The sequence below is a fragment of the Wolffia australiana genome, chromosome 12 (assembly GCF_029677425.1).
Source record: "Wolffia australiana isolate 7733 chromosome 12, ASM2967742v1".
Classification (NCBI taxonomy): Eukaryota; Viridiplantae; Streptophyta; class Magnoliopsida; order Alismatales; family Araceae; genus Wolffia; species Wolffia australiana.
The window spans coordinates 6,539,712-6,559,711 of NC_135846.1; the positions used below are offsets into that span (position 1 = coordinate 6,539,712).

The window sequence follows — 20,000 nt, forward strand, 5'->3', positions numbered from 1 at the left end:
TGCACCCCCCCCCCGAGTATATGATTCAACAGTAATCACACAAGGGTAGATTCATAGAAACCTATGGTAAAATCCCCACCGTAACCCAGCAGATAAAGTACATTACATAGTCCGTTTAGGATTGGTGACTTGCCCATTCAGTGACTTTGGCACTGAACGTTCAAAGCGGGTACTATCTGGGCGGGTGAGTTAGAGAATAGACGGACGTCGGTTGGGAGTCCGGCCGTCCTTCTCCTGTCAGGGCTGTCCGTAAGGGAATCGAGTAGCGCTTCTCGTGGTCGTGAATATCTGAATAGGCCGAACTGGCCCCATGGATATCTTTCCTTGGAACATAACAATTAGAATTAGGCTCAGTCAACTGGAATGTGTATTATCCATATGGAGATCTTCCAATTGAGAAGATGCATCGACCTGAGACGAAGAGAAAGGTCTATCTATTTTCTTTAATGATTCAGTTAAACCAATGATTCGTTATTGGAGCAGATAGCACATTTCATCGGACATGCGTATTTTTTTCCGATGGATTTACATGGTTTCATTAATGGAAATTTTTGGATATAGTGAGTAATAGGCTCTGGTTGTTCGCCATTCAAGAATTCTTGTTTAGGCAGTTCATATCATCCATACATAGTGTTTTGATCTAAGATTTAAATTCTTCCATGTTTCAGCAGTAGCATATTGGTCCATGGAGCTAAGGTCAAAAATATGGAATAAACAAGTGTTTCCACGACTCTACTGCCCGGTCAATTCTGTTCCACTTAATCTCTTTTTCATGGCCACATATCTTTACAGCTAAAGAATGGGAAATCTTTTTCCTGTTACATGAATCAAATGTCATGTAAGGTGTAAGGTGTGAAGTGGAACATATTATATCATATATCATATAATATGATATATGATAATATTATATCATATATCATATTATCTATGATATAATATAAAGTCATGGTTTTGCCAATAAAAGGCGGCCTAATATAAGATGGTAATATTGAAAAGCAGCGGTACATACCGTTCACTGAGATACACTTATTACTTAGCTTTATAAAGGCGCGGAAGCGGTGAATATATTAAGATTCAGGCGCGACGGAGCGTGAAGATGAAGATGAAGACGAGCGTTCAGATGAAGACGAGCGTTCAGATGAAGACGAGCGAGCGGGATAGGAGGAAGGAAAAAACCTACAATCGACTCATACTTCTAGTTAGAGCTAGCACTACTCTGAGTTTTGAGCACAAGAATAGGTTCTGAGGTCACGTTACGAAGTTAAGTGACTTCGTAACCAACACCTTAGGACAAAGCCATTCAAAAGATGAATAGATGGAGATCATAGACTTGAGTAAAGTCAGATGTTTCCGTGATCAGTAAGCAGCGGATCTCCCAGGGAGTGGCCTTTGGCGTGTTAATTCTTTCGGCCAGGCGGCCTGCTTTGTTCGGTAGATCTGGTCGAGGTGGTTTCGTTTACCAGCACGTAGGTGGTCTAAGTTCCTATGACCGAGTCTTTCTGGCCCTGTGAACATCTTTTCTTAATGTATTAAAGAGGCCTCTCTAACCGTCGGTGGTAGGTGTCCACTAACGGTCATTCCCGGCTCGGCTCCAATAACGCAATTCCGGTAGGAGTCGGTAGTTGGGCACTGGATCCTTCGGATCTGGAGAACGTGTGACGCTGGGTGGGGTTTGGTGAACCAACTGGTCGCTCCTCTAGTTGAAGTTTGGGCCTCTTTCGTTGCCTAGGTTACACCTTGGAATATCCCAGACGGGATTTCGCTCTACTCCCCAATCTTCACTTTACGCCACGTCGACTCTCTGTCGTGGAATTAGACCAAGGTTCTTTTTTTAACATAAATAAGGACCTCGTTTCTTATCTTTCGCACGTAGGAGATCAAACACAGCCCCAGGTTACAAGTAAAGTAGATCGATCACCTAGATAGACAACTACATAGAGGTTCGAAGGCGCGGAGCGGGAAGATTAAGATGAAGACGCGACTGATGGAGCGATTTATGAGCAGAAGCGACGGAGCAAGAAATTAAGATGAATCTGCTAAGAGGTCAATGAAGGCGCGACGAGTAGAGCGCGACTTTAGGAGCGATAAATGAAGGCGCGAGTGAGCGGGAGCGAGTCAAGATTCAGATTCATGTTACGAAGTCAATGAAGATGAAGAAGAAGAAGTAAATCATTCTCATTATTTATTGGTAGTTGTCCGGTCGTGCCGAACAATAATATTCCAGAGGGAAATGCACCTAAGATCAAATATTTCGAGCCAGCTTCCGTGGAAAATTCAGACTTTCTTTTTGATGCAGCGATCACATAAAAACATAAACTTTGAAGCTCAATAGCTAAATACATGGCAATTGAATCATGAGCCGGGATCATAAAGAGCATACTGCAAGTAGGAAGTGGAATTAATACAATGAATTCAAGCATCAAACCTCTCTTGTTCGAAAGAATCAAACACATCGAAATGGTACCAGCCGTACTTAATAATGGAAGGATTTGGCAGAAATATGTAGAATGGTCCCTCCTAAAAAATTATTCCAGAATAAATGGGCAATAGTTAGGAGGTGCGTGTGAGCAGAAGCAAGGTTATTAGATACCGAAGGTTCTAAGCGGCCAGAACCACACGTGCAAGTTTCCTGCATGTGGCTCGTCGTGATAACTTCTTCAGATTTGCGTGAACTAGCGGACCGATCACTAAGTGGGGATGCTCCCTCCAGCATAAGCGAACCTTTTCGGTACTGGTTAGGAATGGGCGCCACTATCCCAGCTCGGATCCAGCCATTATTTACTTCGTAACCTTTCATCGTTGATTCATCTTCGCCACGCTTCTGCTCCTCGCGCCGGCTCGTAAACTCGCTTTGCTAACGCGCCCGCTCACTCGCGCCTTTTGCTCGTCTTCTGCTCCGCTCACTCGCTCCTAAAGCGCCTGGAGTCGCTCCGTCGCGCCTTGTCTTGGGGCTTGGCTTTCTTACGAAACCCGAACAAAGAAAGTATTTCTCTTCCGTTCGGGTGTGAGGCAGAGGCGCCTCACAGAAGAGGAAATCGCAATGCATCTTGCTCAGCAGGCGTAGGAGTGGGAGTGTCGCAGGTTCTGATTTATCAGAACAGTTCTTATTTTAATCAGAAACAATTCTTTCAGAACCTATTGGCGCAGCTAAGCTAATATGCGTCGGAGAAAGCCAGGTGTCGGAGGAATCTTCGGTCGGAGCATTGATTCCCACTAGCTCTATCTCTCAATTGCCTATTCTGTGCTCGAGAAAAGGTCCCGCTCGCTCGTCTTCATCTGAACGCCGTCTTCATCCTCATATATTCACGCTTCGGCGCATCGAGTTTAGTTGTTTTAGTAGGTACCATGGCACCTTCGCTTATCCATTCCGCCCGCCCGTCCAGACGCTAGCTCTTTATCATTATCATCTACCGCCCTTTTCCTTCGTTATTTCATAACCTTCACGCATCGCATGAAGATCGTCGTATCTATGCTCGACTTCACTTCGGTTCTTGGGTGCAACAGGTAGGAGTACATTATGGCAGGATCTGTCACCCAGGCAATCCAACCCTCCTCCAAGAAGAATGGTGCTATGCCCCGATATCCCTATGGAGCGAAAGAGCTGCCTGGTGATCCCTAGGTTGCAGCACGTCCGCTCTTAAAATCGCGCCTCGCGCGCCGCCGCCGTTTCTAGGACCGACCGACGCCTCACCTGCTGCACAGGTACCTCGTTGTGTAGTATGAGTCGCACATTCAACATAGCGTTCGGACTCATGTGCCTTCCAGAACCAGGGAGTTCCCTTGCTCCTGCGTCACGATTAGCCAGCCTTGCGGCGGCAAAGGATTAGGGCGTCCCCATGCTACGGTTCCCAGCGGTCCGGCCGCATTAGGTTAGGAGCTGGGCGATAAAAGCTCTTCCGTATCCCAAAGCGCGCTGCCCTCCTAGGCGCGCAACACTAAGTAATCCAAGCCAACCCACATTGACTAACGGTGGATAATCATCTTTCTTAGAGGTACTAAATACAACTCCATGAGTGAGCAAAATGAAGGTTGCGTTAATGATAAAGATCTCTGGGGAAACCGCTAAAAAAAGATTGAACATGTAGGAGGGAGGTTCTGATTTTAATCAGAAGAATTCTGCTTTCATTTCTTTCAGAACTAAGCACTGAGTTACTTACGGTTCCTCACCCTTAAAAGAACTGAAAGAAACAAATTCTGAGAAATCAGAACTTTTCATTTCTTGCAGAACTTATCTTGAAGATAACTTCTTCGCTCCGCCTGATTCATCTTCATCTTTATTGACTTCGTAACATTCATCTTCATCTTCTTTATCCGTGACTCCGCTCCGCTCGTAAACTCTTCTGCTCCCTCGCGCCTTCAATAATTCATTTACTTCAGAACCTTTTACTGTAAACCATATCGCCCACAAGTCCTATTAAGCTTAGCTTAGTTCTCATCGGTAAACTCTCTATGATGGAGCATTTTTGCTTGTAACGACAAAAGTATGGACTTATTTTTGTAGTCTTTCCAGAGATATAGCATCGCCATATCGTATTCTCCCGACGGGGATTTTGAAGTGTCTGAGCTCCAGTTCCAGCCAATTGACCGTTAGGTCAAGGCGCGAGTGAGCGTTCTGGCGGAACGAAAGAGATCTTCCGCTTGCATACCAGCTATCAGATAGTCTATGGGTGTAGGTTACGAAGTAAATAACATAATCATTCGGTTATGTTTACATAATGTCGAGTTCATGCTGAACCTTCATCGGGTTTATAAGAATGGGGTGCGAGAGGATTAGATGGCTTAACCGTTACCTGGAGGCACGGTCCCTGGAGCAGGTTGATTAACAGATGTGCCGTGTCTTCTATTTCGAAACAGAACACGACAAGTCCCGAATCCACGAGGAACTCTTTTAAGTTCATGCTGAACCTCTTCTGTCATAAAAGAACGGGGGCATCGGTAGTGAATAGGGATCCCACAGCCAAAACCATGGCCCAGGCCAGACCGCCCAGCCCAACCCATTACATAGAGCTAAGGATGAGGCTCGAACTCCTAGAGATAAAGCCATCCTTTCAACTGAAGCCCAAAGATGATAAAAAAAAAAGTGAGCGGACAATTAAAGCGCGAAGCGGTGAATATATTAAGATGAAGACGGCGTTCAGATTCAGACAGCGTTCAGATTCAGGCAGCGTGAAGATTAAGATGAAGACGCGAGTGAGCGGCGTTTAGGCGCATAGCGAGAATGCAGATTTAAGTATCTAACTGTATTCTACTTCTTGGGGTTATTTATTTCAGAACCTCTGACAGAAATCTAACTTAAAATAAAGAATTATTTACTGTAACCATCTCTTTCTCAACTGACCCATTTTAATCATTAGTGGTTAGGATACTAAGTAATGACATAATATCCCAAGTTAGTACTTTATTTTTTTTTTTATGAAGAAAAGTCTCATAAAAAAAATCTATGGAGTTTCCCTATTAATCATAAATTATTTCTTATATAGCTAGAACGACCGCAGCAGATACTAATTTGGTAAGACTCAATCGGATTGAAGCGATAGAATCGTCGTTAGTTGGAATCGAAATATCTGCGAGATTTGTTGTATCGATTAAACAAATCGTCAGAATCCCCAAAATGACACATTCTCGAAGAGCCGTATATTCTTCTTGCTGATCAACAATAATTACAATATCGCTTCGCCCCTGTCTTTGATTCCACCCAGATATATATATATGTTTGCAGGGTGGATAATTGTCTCTTCAACATTGCTGCTGGGAGACTGTTGAGTTTTCTGCAATGTTTACAAATGCGGTGAATAGATACTATGTTTACATATGGATCCCTATGTCGTGACATTCTATTTAGGATTAGTAATGGGCGTAATCCGACCTGTGACATATCTATCGTTATTTGGGTACCGTATTAACTTCTTTTGGCTTCTATTGAATCGAGAAATAAGTTTGATTGTACATCTTTTAGATTTTTAGATATTTCATTTAGAATTTAATATTATTTTCTTATTAATATTATTTTCAGTTTCATATTATTTATATTTTTTGATATTGATATATATATACAAGGTATGCTCCAGGGTATGCTCCGGATAATTCAAATCGAACCAATTTGATGTCTGACTCGGACCTATATTATATGAATATGACCGGTAATTTCTTATTTTCTTGCAGTTCTTCTGTTACTTCGGATAACCAAGCGAGGAGCGGGGGCGACGTGCGAATTTATGAGCAGGTGCGACGGAGCAAGAAAATAAGAAGAAGGAAAAGGGAGGCCACCCGGCCCGCCGAATAGGAGGGCTTTATTCTGGATCCCGCTTGCAGAAATGAATGGATCAGAGGTTTTCTTTACGCCGCCTTCTGCTCCTAAGCGCCTCCGCTTCGCCCCTTTTGCTCGTCGCTTCTTCGCTCCGCTCCCTCGCGCCTTCGTTCTTTCTTGCAGAACCAAACCCTTCTGCTCGTCGCGCCTTTGACTTCGTTACTTCGTAACCTTTCCAATCACTAAGACAATACCAAAAATGTTTCGTCTTTTATCGGCCCCAGGGGAGTTTACTCGACCCATTCTCCAGTCTCCCGCACAGCTCAAGTGTGCGTCAATCACTAAGACAATAATCTCTGTTAAGAAAGAGATTATTCCCCTGGAGCTTGTCCAGTACCACCAACCAGTACTAAAAATGCATCTCCTTGCCTCCGCTCGCTCACTCGCGTCTTCATCCTCATATTCACGCTCGTAAACTCGCGCCTTGCATACAAGCAAAGCGCTATTGGCGTTAAGAGCTCACTGAGCGATGATGAAGTAAGTCAGTGCCCTCGATTGTTCCAGAGAGAAGGATCATGGCGCCCCGAAACCATGACATCCTAAGCAGCATCTCCTTGCATGCAAGAGACTTCCGGCCTGGCCTCCCGGCTCTGTGTTGAAAAAAAAAGCGGTAGCTAAAGCAAATCTAAAGCTTAGTTGCTTTTTGCTTATTATTCTTTGCCAATGGGTTGCTTGGCACCAAGCAACCGGTTAAAAGAAGCATCCCGAAATAAAAAAGTAATGAATGCGAATAGAACATATGATTGATTGAATGAAGTGGCTGGCGATAAAAATAAGTGTTGGTCCCACTTCGTTACCTGCTCTTGTAATGCAGCGCCAGAACCTGAAAGAGTACATTCGCCTACTCCACCAAAGAAATACGGAGAAACCTCCATGAGTTTTAGCAATGTTGTTGATCAATTCCATAATTAGTACAGTTTTACCCACTCTAGCTCCCCAAAATAGTCCAATTTTTCCTCCACGGCGATAAGGTGCGCAGCACTACTTTAATCCCTGTTTAAAAGATTGCTAATTGAGTCTCTAACTGGATAAAGGCGGGTGCGGATCTATGAATAGGAGATGTTGTGCCAGTAGATACAGGACCTAAATTATTAACAAGCTCACCAACCAATAGAAAATTCGTCCGAGAGTGGCTCCACCGACTGGAACACTTAGAGGAGCTCCCGTATCAATCACGTCCATTCCTCGCGTTAGACCTAACTCATAGCTACAGCTCTAATTATCTTTCAGATAACCTTGAAGGCGCGAGTGAGCGGGAGCGGTGGATAAGTTTGGAATTGTGTTAGGTCTAATTCCTATTACTTTGGCAGGATTCTTCGTAAGGGCGTATTTACAATACAGACGTGGTGATCAGCTGGACCTTTGATTGATTAAGTAACATTTCTGACTTCGTACGTGATTTCTGACTTCGTACTTTCGCTCCATTCAGATTCATCTTCATCGCTCCCGCTCACTCGCGCCTGCTCATAAGCACCTAAACGCTCGCTCACTCGCGTCTTCATCCTCATATATGAACCGCTTCCGCGCCTCTCCGCAGGAATTTGAGTTGTAATTCAACTTTTTCAGTTAAGTTAGTTTCTTGTTTGTTATTCAATATAACAAAGAACATATTCACGCTCTGTAGGATTTGAACCCACGACATTGGGTTTTGGAGACCCACGTTCTACCGAACTGAACTAAGAGCGCTTTCTTATGAAAGAAGATACAACTGTATGGCAAAGAATTTCCTTGCATATAGTCTCATAAAATGCGAAATTATGCCCAATTATAATCGATCTCAATTAATCCCTCTTACCCATAGGATAAGTAATTGGTAGGGATGAAAGGATTTGAACCCGTGACATTTTTTACCCAAACCAAACGCGCTACCAAGCAGCGCTACATCCCCCTTTTTACAGTGTCATTGTAGAGATTCCCTTTCTTGTTTTCCACCTCGTTATTTCTTCCATCGAAGAAGATTGCCATTTTGGCTTTTTTGTTGAATATACTATAAACTATATACTTAAAAATAAATAAATAATGATTTGGTTCCGGAGGGGTCTTTTTTTTTTAGGGGCAAGCAAAATCCCATCTACTGGCGGTACATAGACATTTTGGTTATATTATAAATCGAGGGATCCTTTATTTAGTTCCAGCATCTAATCATACATGTATTACAATAAAGAAGGAAACACAGGTTATGTTATATAATAACATTCCCTGCTTGTGCTGATTACTCTAAGGTTTGGGTTTTTAGCAGGTTTTTCTTGCAGAACCTTCGTCGCTCCCGCTCTCGCGCCTTCGGAATTTCAGGTCGAACCTTTTTAAATTCTATTTATTGTTATTGATATGGAAGAAGAAATGAAGAGATACAAAGAATTCTATGTGAGTAATTTCCCCCACCCCCCCCCTTCTTTTCAGTTGTTTAGGATAGGAAAAAAGAGAAAGAATATAAGGGCCCCAGGGTCTAAGATCGAATTTATTTGGTAGAATATAAATATAAAATTGGGTCTAAGAAACAAAAAATAAATAATATAAAATACGTAAAGTACTATGATTAGACTAAAAACGCTAGTTAGAAAAAGTTGTATTAGTTAATTATTTATTATTTTATAATCATTCGTGTTTATCCTTTCGCTCCCGCTCGCTCGTCTTCATCTGAACGCTCGTCTTCATCCTCATATATTCACCGCTTCCGCGCCTTTCTCTTTTTTTCGATTTCTTGCCTCTTCGGTTCGGGTCGAAAATATAAGAGTGGGGTCGATCCAAAATCCAAAGCAAAGGAGGTCCATGGCCAATGGTAAAGATGGCGGCGTCAAAGTGTGGAATGTACCAGTTGTGTCCGAAATGGTGAAGGAATTTCCGGGTATTTCCAGCTCAAAAGAATCGACACAACCAGTCTATTATAATTTAACACATTTTTCGCTATTATAACAAGCGTACAATGAAAGGTTCTAATTTATCAGAAAGAAATGGATCGAACAGAGCGTGTGGGCAATTCTTTCAATCCAAGGTAACGCGAAGTTTTAGAAGTCATAATATTCTATATAATATATATAAAAGAAATAAGAAAGAAAACTCGGCTTAATGAAGAGTTACGAAGTAAAGGCGCGACGAGCGTGAAGATGAAGACGAGCGTTCAGATGAAGACGAGCGAGCGGGCGCGGAGCGAAATCCAAGCAACCCTTTCATAAACCCAAGCGATCCTTTCGTAAGCGGTGGGGATATCATTTTTTATATAAACATGAGTTGTCGATTTTTAAGTTAAAAAATCTATCTTACTAAGTGAATAGATCTTGAAAAAAGGTAATTACTAATTACTATTGCTATAAATAAAACTTCTTCGTGACCTTTTTTTAATAATGATAAACAATTTGAGAGAACCGAGTCGATCCCTAGAGCTACCTACTGGTCCTAGAACCAGAAAAAATAGGCATACTATATATACAAAAACTTAAAAACTCAACTTGAAAAAGAAAGACTAGAATCCATATTTAATTATTGTGTTGTAATAAGGCGCGGAAGCGGTGAAGATGAAGATTCAGACGAGCGGAGCAGAAGCGACGGCGAAGTCAAATCACGTTCTGAAATAAATAAATCCTTTTTAACTCTTAATTTTTTTTATTCTATCTTCCTGGTCCGGGGAATTGAGTTTCAACCATTCCTGTATATTATTTTATAATCTCTTTCTTCGAAACCTTCACAATTCATTATTATTTGATATAGTCAGGGCTTAGATTAAGAAGCAATTGCCTCTTGTACAGATTATGTATCAATCTACTATATAATATAGGAAGGAAACCTCGTTCTCGCGAGTTACTGCTACCACAAACGACGAACTCTTTTGCCTACCTCTATCTTCGCGGAAACTAAAGCTCTCATTTTCAGTTGAGTAATCGTTCGAGTAAGTCTTGAATGAGCCCCTCGAAAGCTTGATTTATGCAAAAGAACTCATTTTGGTTCGGCGTCTCCGAGCTATATATCCTCGTCTAACTCTGGTCATTTTAAAAAAATGAAACTTTTATACTTTCGCTTTACCCTTAACTTGTTTTGAAAAAAAGGCTTTTCCGGCTTCGCTCTTAAGCGCCCGCTCACTCGCCCCTTCGGAACCTTTATTTACTTCTACACTTCTTGAAGAACGTTTCATCGTTTCTTCTGAATCTTCATCTTCATTGACTTCTTAGAATCTTCATCTTCATTGACTTCTTAGAATCTTCTCATTTCTTGCTCCTAAGCTTCTGCTCATATCATAAATTCGCACGCTCCTAAGCGCCCGCTCGTAAACTCGCTCATCTTAATCTTCACGCTCCTCGCGCCTTCATCTTCACGCTCGTCTTCATCCTCATATATGAACCGCTTCCGCGCCTTCAGATTAATTCACGCTCCTAAGCGCCTGAATCTTCAGATGAATCTTCACGCTCCTAAGCGCCTTCATCTTAATATATTCACCGCTTCCGCGCCTGAATCTTAATATTCACGCTCGTCTTCATCTTCACGCTCGTCGCGCCTGAATCTTCAGATGAATCTGAACCGCTTCCGCGCCTTCATCTTCATTGACTTCGTAACATGAAGATGCATCTGAATGTTACGAAGTCAATGAAGATGAAGATGAAGAAGGAATGAAGTTCTGAAAAAAACGAAGGAAGTCAAAGGTTCTGAAGGTTCTGAGGTCACGTTACGAAGTAAATGAACAGCGAATGAAGAAAATCAATCTATATTAACAAACAAAGTTGAGCTGTATGTGTTTGCTTACTATATAATTGACAGGTAGTTCGTTCTGATTAAAAAAAGAATAACCTATTCCCACGACAAGTATTAGACTAAAACAATACCATGTCTTACCCATATTTTTTTTAGAGGCCGGGAATGATAATTCGACTTTTATTAAGCTGCAAGCAGCTCACTTCGGACCGATCTGTGCTTTGATCTCCTATCCTAAAGTTAATAATCTTTTTTATTTCAGAACGTAATTCCTCAGTCGGAACCTCCTGGCGTAGCGATCAGGTTATCCGAAGGTTCTTCAATAAGTTATGTTTACATAAGTTGCTCTATTTTGCTTATCAGAACAGAACGTTTCTTCCGCAACGCTAGGCCATTCGTAGCAGCCAAGGATTAGTTCGATCCATTAGGTTCTTCGATTTTCTTTGTTCGGAAAAGGACAAAAAAACATCTTTGATTACGATTAAAAGGAACAATCTCAAATAGACCAAGATCCATTTTCGGGTAATTTCTTGGTGAACATAATCTGCCATAATCTCTTCGATCCCTACATTTATGTGCCAGAATACAGAGATATTTTGTAGGAAAGTAATCAACTTTTTTTTTGATATTATCATCAAAGGGGGTGGGAAAGCTGCAGTAATTCTTTGGAAAAGCCCGGTTCTCTTTGTCTTCGAGCTTTCATTCCTCAATCCACTTATTCGTTCTTTCATATACCTCCCCACCAATAGATAGAGACAAATAGGAATAACCAAACCACGTCTACAAAATGCCAGTACCATGCTGCTGCTTCAAAGCCAACGTGATGCTCCTTGGTCAGATGACCAAGATATTGGCGAATACCACATATGATCAAGAAAAGAGTACCTATAATCACATGAAAACCATGAAAGCCAGTTGCTAAGAAAAAGGTAGAACCATAAATACTATCCGAAATAGTGGAGGGTGCTTGGTAATATTCCATTCCTTGAAAGCCAGTGGATACTAGAGCCAGTGAAACGGTAGCTACTAAAGCGTAAACAGCTCGTTTTTCCTTCCCCGCAAGTATAGCATGATGAGCCCAAGTTACGGCAGCTCCGGATGAAGGGAGAATAGGGGTATTAAGAAAAGGGATTTCCCGAGGATCTAAAACCCCAATCCCTTTTGGGGGCCAAATACCTCCGATCTCTACCGTAGGTGCCAAAGAAGAATGAGAGGAAGCCCGAAAAAGAGCAAAAAAGAACATAACCTCCGATACTATAAAAAGAATAAAACCATATCGAAGTCCTAATTGTACAGCTTTTGTATGATGTCCTTCCAACGTGGATTCACGTAGAACATCGCGCCACCATACGAACATGGTATATAGGATAAATATTAGACCCAAACTGAGAAGTGTTGCACCCCCTTGAAATGGGTGCATGTACATCACACCTCCTACGGTGGTTGCAAAAGCTCCGAGTGAACTCGAAATAGGCCATGGACTTGGATCTACCAAATGATAAGAATGCCTCTGAGATTCAATCATAAACCTTTTAGCCCCGGTTGTATCTAAACCTCCCCTTCACCCCACCCCCTCAAGTGGTAAAGAAGGGGGTTGGTCTCATTTTCTTTCTATCTGACAAGACAAACAAATAGGAAGGGATGGTTCTTAAGTGATACTCAAAAAATAAAGATGAAGAGAATCGTAGGTTTGACCGACGAACTACGTGGGAAAAGAAAAAGACCTTATGAAAAATGATTAGTATCACCGTTTCCAATGCCCTCTTCAATTCTAAGGCACGGAAGAGCAGTGCGCGTTCTATTCAAAGATAGATCCTCGAGGATACGCCGGAGCTTTTGGATGTCCCATTGTTTATTTCAGAACCTGAAACTATATCACGAGAGAGTCCTCGTTAAGTGATTTCATTACTTTGTAACGGTTCTGAGGGGCGAGTGAGCGGGTTATCGGATAAAGAAGATGAATCTGAATAACCTTCGTAACATGAATCTGAATCTGAATCGCTCCTAAACGCTCGCTCACTCGCGTCTGAATCCTCATATTCATCGCTTCCGCGCCTCGCGCGTCGCTTCTGCTCCTGGAGTCGCCCCCGCTCCTCGCGCCCGCTCACTCGCGCCTCGCGCCCGCTCACTCGCGCCTGCTCCACCTTTCAGGTAAAACATCTCCTCCTACGTCGACTCCTGAGGTAAGACAGCCGGTTGATCGACAACAGGTACTCTACCACGAACCGATTTACTTATCTTTTCGGTCAGGTCGAGACACTGTTTCCGAATCCATGGATTCCCAATCCGTAGCTGCTGCGCCGCCATAGTTGATCCCAGTCGCCTTGTCCTTGGCCCCCTTTTCCTGACTGACCAGTCTTCCTGAGATTTTTTTGAATTGTTTGAAGCCGGAGGTTCTGCAATGTTCTTGCAGAACCTTTGGTAGGATAGGATAACCTTCGCTTAGGTCAGGTCAATTGGAACTCTTGAACATATAGGTGTAAGGTGTCAATTGGAAGTACTAATCCAAAAAATACACTTCACACCTTACACCTTACACTTCACACTTCACACCTTACACCTCACACCTCACACCTCACACCTTACACCTTACACCTCACACTTCACACCTCACACCTCACACCTTACACCTCACACCTCACACCTTACACTTCACACTTCACTTTACTTCACACAATTCACTTCACACTTCACTTAACTTCACTTTACACACTTCACTTCACTTCACACACTTCACTTCACTTCACTTCACACTTCACTTCACTTCACACCTCACACCTCACACCTCACACCTTACACCTCACACCTCACACCTCACACCTATAACTCAAACACACCTATTATAATAATACAGTATTGAAAAAAAAAGACACTTCACACCTTACACTTCACACACTTCACACCTATTATAATAATACAGTATTGAAAAGACACATATAATAGTATACATAAGACATAACACATAACACATAACACATACACCTATAAAAAAAATCAAATACACCTATAAATCAAATACACCTATAACTCCACCAAAGATAAGTAAGTCGGAGTGATGAAAGGGGGCTAGTCCCACCTTGTCGATCTTTCGGATTCAGTTTGAGCGGGGTTGTTCATTTGTCGGATTAAGTTAAAGGGTAGATTTATCAGGGCTTCTTCTTATTCTTAGTAAATAGCTCATATTTAAGAATAGTATTAGCATCTTGAGTTCTTAGGTCAACGACATTTATAGGGCGTGTGCCTACCCAGTCCTCATTTGCATCATAGACATTCTCTCTTTTCGAACTCTTTGGTAGTCCTAGTCTTATGTTCATATTCTTCTTTCCAATCTGCAAGAACTTCGTAACCTCACCTCAGGTTCTGTGAAGTAAACTCAGAACCTCAGTTCTTCAGATGAAACGTTATCTGAAAGATAAGTTACCGAAGGTAAAGAAGCTGCCCGAAGAATGCGGATAGCATCACCTTCCAGGACCATCTTACCGCCGATCGATAGCACTTGACCATGTCTTAATCCGCTTATAAAAACACTGACAACACTGCCCACGCTCTGCTCCGCTTTCGCGCCTAAGGGGACTCGAAATGGTTTATCAGTAAGGTCGTGGTAGAGTGGAAGCTTACCAAACCATAAGTGGATTCCGTATCAAGTCAAGAGCTAGCCGAACACCTAGTCTCACTGTTTGCTGAGGTGGTTTTCGTTCAGCTTCCTAGAGACAAGAACAGCCTACCGCTCCGCTCCCGCTCACTCGCGCCTCCATAGCCTATCTGCCTTTGTACCGGCCAATGGAATCACTCGTTGTTGAAAAGCTATATCAGCCGGCTTCATCCAACCCAGCCCTAGTACAATTCTTGTTCAATCCATAAAAACGAGTTCTGGCGGGAGCGATTTATGAGCAGAAGCTACTTTAGGTGCGAGTTTAGGAGCAGAAGCGAGTTTCAGCGCTTAGGCTTTGAAGCTGTAGTTTGATGGGTATTTGACCAGTCGACCGATCGACTAAAACCAATTCTTCTTAGAAAAGGTCGATCGATGAGTTGTTTCTTCTCCCGCAGTCTTTATCTGAAAGTCAGATAACCTTCCCGTTCAAGAAGAACTGTTTTGTGATCGAATTACGAAATAGATATACGAACTGTATAGGATCATTCGCTGGAATGGGATAAGTTATTTTATAGGATCCCAATGGGATCGTAGAATCCTGAAGATGCAATAGGTATTTGTGATCGATCAGCTTCCAGTATGACCGAAGACTTTCTATCTGCATCCATAATAACTACACAATCTGGTTGTTGGTTCGACCGAAATTTATCTTCTTGTTTCTCGAGCGGATTTTTTTGACTTGAACAATTGGTCAAAAACTCCCGATCCTCCATTGAGAATCATTGATACAGTTAAATGCCATTTGTTCTATTATCTCATCTTTAAATAAATGATGGGTCTTTAAAAAGAAACGGCCTTTTTGTGAATGGGAGATCCTATAAAATGACAAGCGTTTAGTAAACAAATCAGTGTCTTGTCTGAATCGAGAATAGCAATTCCATTTCTTGAACCACAGATATACACTTTGAAATGATGAGCAGCTACCCGACGCCCAGATGTGCGTTCAGTACTCAGTAATTTTTGAATAACAATAGAATGCATTTTTTTATCGAGATTGGCTCAGGTGGTTAGTTTAATAGAGAAGAGAATAAGCGAACAAGTAATAAGAAAAGCGCATAAGCGCCTTGCTTTAAGTAACGCTGTTTGGGACATGGAAATGCTATTATAAGGAACCGGGATGGAACCATAGAATTGAACTCATTCCCCGGGGGGGAAGTTATGTTTACATAATGTAGAGGTAGGTTCTGAAAGAACTTGCGATGGGGGAACCGATTGATCCAATAGCGTAGGGAGAGTTCGTTGGTTACGCGTGTGACTAATTCCATTTGAAAAGAGTAACATCCTAAAAATCCCTCCTCTTTTGACTTATTTAAACTAAAATATTAATTGCAGTTCTTCTGTTACTTCAGCGGTTATCCGAGGCGCGAGGAGCGGAGCGAAATCTGAAGAAAGAAACCTTTCCGCCTGGCGCCAGAGGTGTGGTCCCTAGGTCCACCAAAACAAAAGAAACTGTTCCATTATATGCTTTAACAAATAAATCAGGAGTTGAATCGGGTCGGATAGTACATTCTCAACTCGAGCATCTGGTACAGTTTTTTATGTCCGTAAGAAGGTTCAGAATGAATGATGCTAATCAACGATGACAGGTTCTTCAAGAAGTTAATGATTATAATTATAACTCTTGGCTCTCTTTAGGAAAAATCCTCATACCCGACATGCGAGGTAAAAAAAAATATTAAAAACAAAACCATGAACATATCATTTTTACAATGAATCGCATCAACCTCCAGCGATTGAAATAAGAGGAGGCTATCGCTTGCTTGAGCGATTAAGAAATGCGGAGTTTTTAACTGTCAGAGTGAAAACATTAATAATATTTTTAGAACGGTGTGTTGTAAAGGATATTCATTCATTGGAAGAGGACTGAGAAAGGAGTTGATTGACTTGAAATTGCAGAGAAAGTGCATGACATTAAATCAAAATAGAAAGAATTTTATAAGGGCGTATTCGTCTATTCATAATTATGGTTACTGGGAACGATTAGTAAATTCTATTGGGACTTCAAGAGGGAAGATTAGCTATCCTGGTAAGATATATGCTTATATGCACTTCATAGAACCCTACCCTAGAATTAATGATTTTGAAGTGCTTACATATGGATTTCTACTCTTGCTAGAGCAGTATGCTTATAAAGTTAAGTCAATCGTAAAATTTACTATAGGTTATATCATGAAATTACCTAATATTAATGAGATCGTATGTACTTTAGGAAGGCTATTCCATTGTATGATACTTTAAGTAATAATAAAATACCCAAACAAATGATCTATTTTAATGTTGAACAACTTGTGAGGTTATACGGTGAAAAATATCAGGATGCTGTGATCAAAGGTATCTTCATATATATATATTATGAAGTTGATAAAAAAACCGATTCTATTAATTCAGACTTTTTTCCTATTATTACTTTATATGATAATATGATTTCAGATATTATCAAAGTTATGTATTCTGATATTAGAAATGCTAATCTACCTGATGTTAAATCACTTAACTATAAAAAGTGTCGTATATCATCTAAGATAAATGCACTTAAAGCCAAATATAAACAGAAATGTAGGCCTTTCATTGTTGCCGATATAGAGACTGTAATGTTAAATGAAATTCATGTCCCTTATGCAGTTGGTTACTTAGTGGTGAATCTTGATGATGATCTAACTTCCATCCCTTACTATTCGATTAATACATTCTTTAGTGAGGATCACATATTTTTCTATCCCAAGTTTGAAGAAAGGATAAATTGATTTTTTGTTTTTAATTCATTGGAAGAGGACTGAGAAAGGAGTTGATTGACTTGAAATTGCAGAGAAAGTGCATGACATTAAATCAAAATAGAAAGCTTTCCGGCAAGGATAAATTGCAGAGAAAATTACAAATGCAGTATTGAAAAGACACATATAATAGTATACATAAGGCCGGGTGTCAGAAATTAGCTTTCTATCTAACTTATATTCAAGGTTATCTTCGGCTTGCAGGGCTCTTGACCTACTTTTCCTTGGCAAAGTTATCCTACATGCATCCATTACGGAGACTCTCCGGCTGCACCCTGCCCTCAGGTGACCCACGCCTAGCCCTCCAAGCTCCGAAAATGATACGTTCTGCAAGAACTTCGCTCCCGCTTTCGCTTCTGCTCCTCGCGCCCGCTCACTCGCGCCTTGGAATTAAGAGCAGTCCTTTTGGGTGTGCTCTCTATGACCTTCCATCCACCCTGTCATGTAATAAATGCAACTTACTTTAGGTATCTAATGTGATCTTTTCTGTGTCTGTGTAGGACCCACGCAAGGATGACCTCGTAACCTGATGGTTCTGAAAGAAAAGCAGGAGGCATGGTTACTTATGTCCCCTACTCAATAGGTAGAATGGAGTACGACTGGAGTGCTTTCTTCGTGACCTCAGAACCTAAGGTCGAACCTGAGCGTTGGTTTAAAGACGGTTACTTCGTAACCTTCGCTTCGGAACCTTTGACTTCGCTCCTAGCGCTAAGCGCCTTCTACATCTTCCAGGTAAAAGACTAGCAACGTCTTTGTAGCTTTTTCATTCTTCCTCCGTCGAACCTAGATGTCAAACTTTACCATCCAGGGCCATGACCCTTCTTCGAGTGGCTTTACTGTCAAAATGTGTTTGTGTCCTTGGGGTTTCATTGCAGGCTGGGCCTAGGATATGTTTGGGGAAGGACGATACCGTCAGATAAAGATGACACTGGCCATTCTCTGCAGGTTCTATACCTTTACCACGATGCGAAGCATCCCGTGAAGTTATGTTTACATAATGGCGGCTCATCGTTTCTAGGCGTTCTTGAATGTTTGTTGTTAATAGTCTTTTCTGATCAAGGCGCGAGCGGTGAATATATGAGGATGAAGACGAGCGTGAAGATTAAGATGAAGACGGCGGCGGGTTCTTAATTCTTGCAGAACCTCCAGACAAAAATTCCTAATCTAAAAGCCAATTGTATGTTGTTATGACTGTTCTTATTTATCAGAAAAACATACTCCATCTCTTTCTTTTACCAACGCCGGAAGATTAGGAACTAATAGCACAACTCTTGTAAAGATTTTTATCTTTTATCAATTCTTGGTTCACAAATTAATTAATAACACAATTTACACTAAGAGAGCAACCGGAGTCATATATATTAGATGTTCTATTGCCGAGTAGGTTCTTACTAGCTCATCATGAATAGCTTATGCCAAAAGATGGAGAGAATAGAGCATGATAAAGGTAACGCGAAGTGTTAGTGGGAAGGTTCTGATTTCTCAGAAACTTCAATCATTTCACGCGTGTAAACTTCAGGTTCTGCAAGAAAAACAGAACTTAATAATTGTGAGAAACGTAGAAGTCATTGATGTAAATAAATTATTTCTTGAATATTGCAATTGTTGAAGTACAACGTTCTGCAAGAAAAGAGGTTCGAAGGCGAGCGGGAAGATTAAGATGAAGACGCGACTGATGGAGCGAAGAAGCGTGAGCAGAAGGGGCGAAGCAAGTAGTCACAGAGTGTGAGGGCGAGTGGAGCGAGTCTGCTCGCTGTGGAGAGAGTGTCCCTACCACAAGTGCATCCCTTCTTCCTTGATCGGCTGATGTGATCAGGCACGGATTGGGGAGCGGGGATCGAGGTGGGTGGAAGACTGGAATCATCATCCCAGTTGGATATTGAAGGAGAAGAATCCGCCACAGGTGTGGAGTATCTTGTCTGTGGTGTGATTGAGAATGGGTATTGGTTGGAAGCGCGCGTATTGTTTTATGTTTGTAGGACCCGAGGAACTCGGAGGAATCGAGGGAGGATAACCTTACCAAAAAAAGGGGAAAAGGAGGAATGGGAGTCAGCGTGAATGGGAGCGAGAATGGATAAAAGGTTCGTGGGATTGTGGGTTGGGAGCTTTCTTTACTTTCGTAACCAAATGTTCTTCAATAAAAATGAAAGACAATTCGAATCTGCTTTGTTTACGAACAAGGCGCAGGCGGTGAATATTAAGATGAAGACGCGACTGATGGAGCGGCGGCGCGCTTAGGAGCATTGGAAAAAGCGTTACGAAGGTTTCTGATTTATTAGAAAAAGATAACTGAAATTAATCAGAAGAAAGAAGAAGAAGGCGCGACGAGCGTGAAGATGAAGACGAGCGTTCAGATGAAGACGGCGAGCGGACGGCGAAGAAGTAAAGTTATGTTTACATTACATAAAGAATGAATGAAAATCAGAAGAATCTCATGCATTAAGAGTTCGATCCTGGCTCAGGATCACGTTCATTCGGCTGACCTGGATTCGATTACATACAAGTTCGGCGTAGTGACAGTAGGTTCTGAAGTAAATAAAGAGAACAAGCAACACAGCCTAACCGCCTGTGTAACACAAGCGAACCTTCA

At 41.7% G+C, this 20,000-nt stretch overlaps 1 non-coding gene and 1 pseudogene across 1 annotated transcript; both read right to left on the minus strand.

Annotated features, from left to right (window-relative positions):
- Positions 1–7,919: 7,919 nt before the first annotated feature.
- TRNAW-CCA (transfer RNA tryptophan (anticodon CCA)) lies at positions 7,920–7,993 on the minus strand. The gene has a single exon. It is a non-coding gene; the product is annotated as a tRNA-Trp (tRNA).
- Positions 7,994–14,929: 6,936 nt separating this feature from the next.
- Positions 14,930–15,620, minus strand: LOC144710144 (small ribosomal subunit protein uS2m pseudogene; annotated as a pseudogene).
- Positions 15,621–20,000: the final 4,380 nt, after the last annotated feature.